Genomic DNA, 9,215 nt, shown 5'->3' on the forward strand with positions numbered 1-9,215 from the left:
TTGACTTGGTGTTAATCTATGGTTCTATGTGAACGTGTTTCTGAAAAGATCTGTGTGTGTTATCCTATAGTATATTGTCATCGCATGTGTATTTGCTCTTGATTGTTTACTGTTAAATATTTGCTTCTACTTGGGTGTTTTTTGACCTTAGCCCCAGTGAGTACATGGAGCAGGTATGGTATGTGTTTCAAGTTGAAAACACGAGGTAAGGTCTGTGGTCCAATTTTATTGGCTACCTTGATTATGCAAGTGTTAACTGTGTGTTTTGATTGCTTACAGATTTATTGGGCATTAAGATGGAGATTTGTTGGGTTTTTGATACCCAATAAATTTCGGGTTATGATGTTAACGTGGGTTAATATTATTTCATAGGCATAGGCCGATGAATGAAATAAGTCCAACAACCAAGTCCATGAGCTACACCCGGCCTAATTGTATTCCTTATGGATGGCTAGAATCTTGGCCCGTTTACCCCTTTAATGGCCCAACATAAAGTCTAACCCTAGAGTATATATTTGGTTATAACCCTAGCCACTTTGATATGATGATTGTGTGATTTTGAGAGAAGAAACTAGTGAATCCCGGCTGCTCTCCTTTTGTGTGAGAAAAAGGTGTCCAGAAGTGTCCAAAACGCTTGTATAACGTGTGCAATTGGTGGTTCTTTCATAGTATACCTTTGTGGTGTCTTCTCTTAGCCTTTGTGGCGATAAATCATCATCCTTTCTTGTCCTACGTGGGTAAGATTGAATTACAACCAAGGTGAATCAATTTGGTTGTGGTTTGGAGCCGTGTGGATTGGTTGTTGGTAGAGAAAGGTACATTGGACTGAGCCTGAAAAATCATCGTTTGAAGATCTTTTGAGAGAGCTTCCGCAACAGGGATCTTATAAATGGAACCGCTAGTTCCATATCCAACCATAGAACCGAACTAATCGATTCTAGTTCGATCCGATCCGATCCGGTACTTTATATTGAAAAATTATAAAAATACAGTATGAAACTACTTGTCAAGTGAAAAAAGACAAAAATAATGTATGAAACCACTTATTATCTTTTAATCTAACAGCACAAAAAACCAATTGAACAAGACAACAAACAATAATTCAATTCAAAGCTAAAGATCGACTCATAAAGGCGAAAAAATTATTAAACGCAGCATATACGGTAAAATCTCGATTAAAAAATAGTTTTTAAGAAGATTCGAATAACAATAACCTAATTATCTTTAGTAATCCTCAAGGAATTTGATTCTTTACGGCCGATCACTTTGGCAACAACAAAAAATGTAAATTCTCATTAACTATTGAACTAAAAGTATATTTTCCTATTGGGTTGTATTAAAACTATGAATTTGTAAAATATTTATAAAATTATTTAGACTTGAATTTTGATTACCCATTAAATGAAAGAAGCAGCGGCATATGGAAAATGAAATTTTAACATGAAATAATTGTGTCTAGTGTTCAAAAATTTAGTGCATCTTGGTGTAAGCAACAAGAGAAATTCGAGATAATCGAATTCCCCACTGGTTCTCAAGACAATTCAAGAATCGGAGCAGAACCAATCAGTTCTCAATGCATTGTCCCAAAATCAACCCATTTAGTAGAGGAACTGAAATCAAGCCGACTGGTTCTATTTGGTTCGGCCCGGTTCCACGAATTCTGGGAAGAAATGTCCACTCCTACGGCATCATGTGGTAAGTTACGTGACATGAAATGACAACTCCTATTAAATGTGTTGATCCGAGGAAGTCAGACGTGAACAGGATGGTATATATAATTAGATGGAGAAGGGATATCCACGAATATTCAACATAATTTATTGTATAAAATGTTGATAAAATGAATGACAGAGATGTAGCAAAAATGTGGGCCATTGTAGAAAGTATGATATAATAAGAAATGAGCAAATTACACCCATATATGAAGGCAAAATCAATTGAACTTGATTCGTGAGAATTAAGTTATTTTTTTGACAGTGAGAGATTGATGAAGTGCACAAGGGATTAGAGTTCATGGCAAAATGGGACCATCACAAGGCAAAAGTTGGCAAAAGGGGCAAATGATTTCATGATGACTTTGAGTTTGCTCGTTTTTGGCAAATCACTAGTCTAATTTGATTGGAGCCGAGCCAAGGAATAAAACTCAGCGCCTTCGGCCCTGACGCAAGACCAATTTCGGGCAAAATCCATCGTTTAGGCCCTCGTTTAATCGTTTTTGCTATTTATGGTAATTTTCATTTTTGCAATATCTCTTTCCATGAAATTCGGATTTAGATTCCGTTTGTTGGAGGATGATCCCGAAGATAAGTATTTTCCATTTTAGTAATTATCTCATATTTTCCATTTTTGGAAAAAAATATCTTTATTTTATTTTATTTTATTTTCCGGATTTTCCTAGGTTTTTTTCTATTTAATCAGTTGTAAGCCGTTAGAGGCAGTAGTTCTTGAATTCAATAAAATCTTCCTTGAGAGTTTTCTCAATTTGTGATTGTTCATCTTCCCTATAATATTTCCGCTACGTCAGTTGGTATCAGAGCTGAAATCGTTCCTTCACCATGCCGCCAAGGAGACGTCCTGAAGCGGCCCCGGTAGAGGAGGTACATAGACGTGATGAAGTCGCACAGCTACGTCAACAAGTGGAATTGTTGACCCGGCAGATCGCTGCGCTTATGCCTCAGCAGCCTGCGCCTACAGGCCAACAGCTTGAGGATTCCGATGATGAGAATCCGTTTGCACCGCTTGAACAATCATTGGATTTGCCAGTTCATCGGAGAAGGGGTGGTCAGGAGGACAACCGACGTTGGGAATCAGGATTTAAGGTGGATATTCCAGAATTTCATGGTGGGTTGAGTCCAGAGGAATTCTTGGATTGGGTGACTGCAGTGGAGGAGGTCTTGGAGTTTAAAGACGTTCCTGCCGATAAATGTGTGCCTCTCGTTGCAACGAGGCTTCGTGGGCGAGCAGCGGCATGGTGGCAGCAGACAGAGGTGACAAGATCCAGGCTGGGGAAACCTAAGCTTGCATCGTGGGACAAATTGAAGAAACATATGAAGAAACAATTTCTGCCTTACAATTATGTGCGGATCATGTACCAACAACTGCAGAATCTGTGTCAAGGTGGGAAAACGGTTAGTGACTATACCACGAATTTTTATATGTTGATTACGAGGAACGAGATGATGGAGACGGAGGAGCAGTTGGTGTCACGACCCCAAATACATGATTCTCTCAACATGTTTGATCCTGTGACAGTTTCTGAAGCACATCAGAGGGCAATACAGATAGAAAGCAACAGTCCAGGAAAACTACTAGTCCTTTCATTGCAGGGAGTTCTTCTAGTAACCCACAACAGCAGGTGGCACGTCCTGGCAATCCTGCCCAATCTGGTCCTCCTAGAACAAATCCTGCCCAACAACCAACACGTCCTGGGGCTGGTATTCGTTGTTTCGGATGCGGTGTTATAGGCCACAGGCAGTCTGAGTGCCCAAAAAATCCGCATAGGGGACTCTTTGTTGATGAGGGAAATGACGATTATGAAGGTCCGCCTGTATTTGACGGTGAGGGTGGAGAAGAAGCAACAGAAGAGGAAGAGTTTGTGGTTGGTGATGTGGGTCAGGCACTGGTGGTGAGGAGGAGTTTCTTGACTCCTTTGGAGAATAACACTAATTGGTTGCGTAATAATATCTTTCAATCAACATGTACTGTTGGAGGGAAGGTGTGCAAATTTGTTATTGATTCTGGTAGTTGCGAGAATGTGGTGGCTGAAGAGGTCGTTAAGAAGCTGGGTTTGCAGACTGAGAAACATCCCAAACCTTACAAATGAGCCTGGCTGAAAAGAGGCAATGACATAGAAGTGTCTCAACATGCTAGGATCAGCTTCTCCATCGGACCTACCTACAAGGATCAGGTCCTATGTGATGTAGTAGAGATGGATGCATGTCATTTACTATTAGGGAGGCTGTGGCAGTTTGATAGGCACTCATTGCATGATGGATATACCAACACGTACAACTTTCTGTTTGGGGGAAAGAAAATTGTGTTACTACCGGATAAGGGTTCAGTACAGACAGTTGGGAACAATGCCAATTTACTGACCAGAAAGAAGTTCGAGACAGAGATGGAGGAGTCTGGAGTAGTGTATGTATTGATTGGAAAGTCGGTTGACAGTGAGCATGAAGTCCCTCTCACAGTTCAGCCATTGCTAAAGGAGTTTCATGAAGTTTTCCCAAAAGAGCTTCCTGATGGACTACCACCACTACGGGATATTCAGCATCAGATTGACTTGGTACCTGGAGCTGCCCTACCTAATCGAGCGCATTACAGAATGAGCCCCACTGAGCATGAAGAGTTGCGCAGGCAAGTTGAGGAGCTTATGGCAAAAGGGCACATTAGGGAGAGTCTTAGTCCTTGTGCTGTTCCTGCTCTTCTCACACCGAAGAAGGATGGCACGTGTCGCATGTGCATGGATAGTAGGGAAATTAATAAGATTACGGTGCGTTACCGCTTTCCTATTCCCCGCCTAGATGACTTGTTGGATCAGCTTACCGGTGCTTGTGTGTTTAGCAAGCTTGATTTGAAGAGTGGGTACCATCAGATTCGGATCAGACGTGGGGATGAGTGGAAGACCGCATTTAAGACGAGGGAAGGATTGTACGAGTGGTTAGTCTTGCCCTTCGGCCTCTCAAATGCGCCCAGTACATTTATGCGGGTTATGAATCAGGTTCTTCACCCATTCATCGGTAAATTTGTTGTGGTCTACTTTGATGATATTTTAATTTATAGTGCTAATGATGATGAACATGTCCGGCACCTTCGGGAAGTTCTTTCAGTTCTTCGCAGGGATAAATTCTATGCTGCAGTGAAGAAGTGTTCCTTTCTCACTGATAGTGTGGTGTTCCTGGGTTATGTGGTGTCTAAGGTGGGGTTAGCAGTTGATACATCTAAAGTAGAGGCGATAAGTCAATGGCCACAGCCCAAAACTGTCACTGAGGTGCGGAGTTTTCATGGCCTTGCTTCCTTCTATCGCAGGTTCATACCGCATTTCAGTAGCATCATGGCACCAATTACAGATTGCATGAAGGATGGTAGCTTTCAGTGGACCCACGAGGCAGAGTCATCTTTCCAATTGATTAAGCAGAAGTTGACTACTGCTCCAGTTTTGGTGCTGCCTGACTTTACCCAACCATTTGAGCTGCATTGTGATGCTTCGAAAGTGGGTATTGGTGGTGTACTGAGTCAGAACAACCGCCCTGTTGCATATTTCAGTGAGAAGCTTTCTGGGTCGAAGTCTCGGTACAGTACTTATGATGTGGAGTTCTATGCAATAGTCCAGGCCGTTCGACATTGGCGTCACTATTTGTTCCATAAGGAGTTCATTTTGTATACGGATCATGATGCCCTTAAACACCTTGGTACTCAGGATAAGGTTTCTGCTCGACATGCCTCTTGGATTGCTTATCTATAGCAATTTACTTTTGTGATCAAGCACAAGGTAGGTGCCCTTAACAAAATTGCGGATGCATTGAGTAGGCGCCAAACGCTCCTTACAGAAATGCGAGTGGAGGTTCCAGGTTTTGACAGGGTGTGTAACTTATATGCTATTGACCCATACTTTTCCCATGTTGTCTAGAAGTTGCAGGAGGGTGTGCAGTCGGAGTTTACATGAGTTGATGGTTTTCTTTTTCATGGAAATCAGTTGTGTGTTCCAGAGGGCAGTTTGAGGTTGAAGATCATTCAAGAGTTGCATAATGAGGGCCATGTGGGTCGTGACCGAACATTGCAGCTTGTTGCTGCTTCTTACTTTTGGCCATCATTGCGCAAGGATGTCAGCAAGTTTGTGGAGCGTTGTCGGGTTTGTCACTTGGCCAAGGGCAAGGCGACCAATGCGGGCTTGTATATGCCCCTACCTATCCCAACCCAGCCTTGGACAGATGTGAGTATGGATTTCGTTGTGGGACTTCCCAGGACCCAGCGTGGTTTTGATTCAATCTTTGTAGTGGTTGATCGATTTTCAAAAATGGTACATTTCATCCCCTGCAAGAAGACTACAGATGCTGTTAATGTAGCCTTATTGTACTTTCGTGAAGTTTATCGCCTTCATGGACTGCCTACATCTATTTTGTTCGATCGGGATACTCATTTCCTCAGCCACTTTTGGCGCAGCCTATGGCGCTCTGTGAATACACGGCTGGACTTCAGCAGTGCATATCATCCTCAAACAGATGGTCAAACAGAGGTTGTTAACCGTTCCTTAGGTGATTTACTACGTTGTTTGGTTGGTGATCACATTAAGTCTTGGGATCAGAAGTTGTGTCAAGCCGAATTTGCTCATGCTGTTAACCGAAGTACAGGTTTTAGTCCGTTCCAGGTGGTGTATGGCCTTGTTCCTCGTGGTCCTCTTGATCTAGTTCCAGTTTCTACTTCTGTTAAAATGCATGGTAAGGCCGAAGACTTTATTCAACAACTGCACCAGGTTCACTCACAGACTCATGATCAGCTGTAGGCTGCTGTCGCTGAATATAAGCGTGCTGCGGATCTCAAGCGCAGACATGTTGAGTTTGAGGTAGGTGACTTTGTTTGGGCGGTGTTAACAAAGGATCGTGTTCCTGCTCATGAATACAACAAGCTTACCGCGAAGAAGATTGGTCCGTTGGAGGTCATTGAGAAAATCAATCCAAATGCTTACTGTTTAAAGCTGTCCAGCCATATTCGTACCTCCGATGTGTTCAATATCAAGCATTTGATGTCATTTCATGGTGATAATTCTGGTGATGATGATGAAGCTCCTTTCCCGTCAAATTCGAGGGCAAATTTTTCCCACCCTGGGGAGAATGATGAAGTGCACAAGGGATTAGAGTTCATGGCAAAATGGGACCATCACAAGGCAAAAGTTGGCAAAAGGGGCAAATGATTTCATGATGACTTTGAGTTTGCTCGTTTTTGGCAAATCACTAGTCTAATTTGATTGGAGCCGAGCCAAGGAATAAAACTCAGCGCCTTCGGCCCTGACGCAAGACCAATTTCGGGCAAAATCCATCGTTTAGGCCCTCGTTTAATCGTTTTTGCTATTTATGGTAATTTTCATTTTTGCAATATCTCTTTCCATGAAATTCGGATTTAGATTCCGTTTGTTGGAGGATGATCCCGAAGATAAGTATTTTCCATTTTAGTAATTATCTCATATTTTCCATTTTTGGAAAAAAATATCTTTATTTTATTTTATTTTATTTTCCGGATTTTCCTAAGTTTTTTTCTATTTAATCAGTTGTAAGCCCTTAGAGGCAGTAGTTCTTGAATTCAATAAAATCTTCCTTGAGAGTTTTCTCAATTTGTGATTGTTCATCTTCCCTATAATATTTTCGCTACGTCAGAGATACTATTAAAAACAGTAAGGGTCGACAATATATAATCCAGAGGGAGACGTTAGATTGGCTCTCGAAAACACCCCCACCCCCAGCACGGAAACTTGAGCCGATCCCTTTTGTTCTTTAGAAGTAGCTAGCTATCATATGCGAGCCCTCATGCAAAGTGTTTCCCCAAGTTTACTCAGGCCCTGTTTGGCCTCATTCTTTTCAAATTTTAATGGTTGAAATATTGTTTTTTTGAAAAATGTGTGGTTGAAAAAAAAATGAAATTTTTTTAATTTGTTTGTAATATTATTTTATGAAAGATTGTGTGGTTGAAAATAAGAGAGAGAAAAAGAATGAGAAAGAGAACGGGGGCCAAACGTGGCTTAATTTTCAATTTACAGCAGCTAAACAGTAAACAAATGAAGATTTTCACCTAACTTTCCGGATAGGATATCTCACTCAACACCTAATTTTAAAGTATGTTCATCGATTTCTTGGCTAGCTAGATAGAAGATATTACAAAATCCCAAAATTTTGAAAAATTCAATACAACAAGATGAATCCACCACAGAGGAAAATAGATAGAAATCTATAATTGTTTGGCATATTTATTCAGTGTAAAATATGTAAACCCTAGAACACTCGCAATTCTGCGCGCTTCAATCCTAAGATCCTTCTGCTCAAAAAGCAATATCTGAATCTGAGCTTTCTGCAAGTAATTTTAACATAGGTGTTTCGCGCGAGTTCATCGCTAACAATTAAAAGGGATCAGACGATTGTGTAAGGGACAAACTTCTTGAGACAAAGTCCCAAAAAGGGGTGTTCTTTATTGGTGATGACTTTACAATTGAAAATTAAAAACAGAATGCCTCCAAGGGGCGCAAACACACGAGTTACTGAAAGAAGTGTTTAAATCTAAGCTAAGAAATTTAAAATTACATGTTCTCTGTTCGAGAGTTTTTTATTCGGGTTTCTCTGCTCTATCTATTTTCTTCGTTTTATACTCCCTGGATGATCTCTTTGTGATCAATCGCCTAAAAACTGCTTGATCGTTCTATAACTACCCACTTTCCTCGTAATGGCCAACTTGTCATGGAACCGTCTTTTTTAACTGCTGCCATTACTCTTCGTCGTTCAACCATTTTCGATTGAATTCCTTGAATCGTGGAACGTGATAGGTCTGCTTAATAACAGCTTTGATAACTGCGCTTCTTGATAACCACAACACTTCATGTTTGCTAAGACTTTGGGCGACTCGAAGGTTTGGGCGAGAATAGAGTAGCAGTTCTGGGCGACTGCATGGCACTCCATTCGCTCAGGTCCTGGGCGATTTACAAGCTTGGGCGATGGTGTCACCGCATTCCTGGGCTTCCCTATTTGGGCTTTCATCCTGAATTGTCTGATTGGGTTTCATCCTTTGGGTTATCTGATTTGGGGATCCTCCTATTGGGCTTCATTCCTTGGGCCGTTCGATTTAGGCTGAATTTTTATGTGTCAACAATTACCCCCCAATATGGCAGAATTAATACCAATTATTAAATTTTACCGTATTCACTTTGTGTTTCCAGCAACATTCGAAATTTCCAAGAATTTCAATCATTATTTTCTTCCATGGCTTGAAAAGGTGCGACGTTTTGCAAACCCTTATAACCCCAAAACACGCCATTTCATTGCACCATTAAATTACGCCTCACTTTTTCGTGTTTCTCTCCCGCAATTTACTGTTCATCTCTTTGCTTCCCTACTACGTAACTCTGAAAAACTCCGTTTCGTCCCTAATGGCTATTTCACAGTCTCAATCTGGCGACTTCTTTAGTTTTGATGACTTTCAGAAACTCCTTAATCGTCCATACATAACTCCGAACT

General features: G+C 41.2%; 1 pseudogene; it reads right to left on the reverse strand.

The window, feature by feature from the left end:
* The window catches only part of LOC111386356, a 23,674-nt pseudogene that overhangs the window by 3,384 nt on the left and 11,075 nt on the right, over positions 1 to 9,215 (reverse strand).

Source organism: Olea europaea, unplaced genomic scaffold (genome assembly GCF_002742605.1).
Source record: "Olea europaea var. sylvestris unplaced genomic scaffold, O_europaea_v1 scaffold3524, whole genome shotgun sequence".
Taxonomy (NCBI): Eukaryota; Viridiplantae; Streptophyta; class Magnoliopsida; order Lamiales; family Oleaceae; genus Olea; species Olea europaea.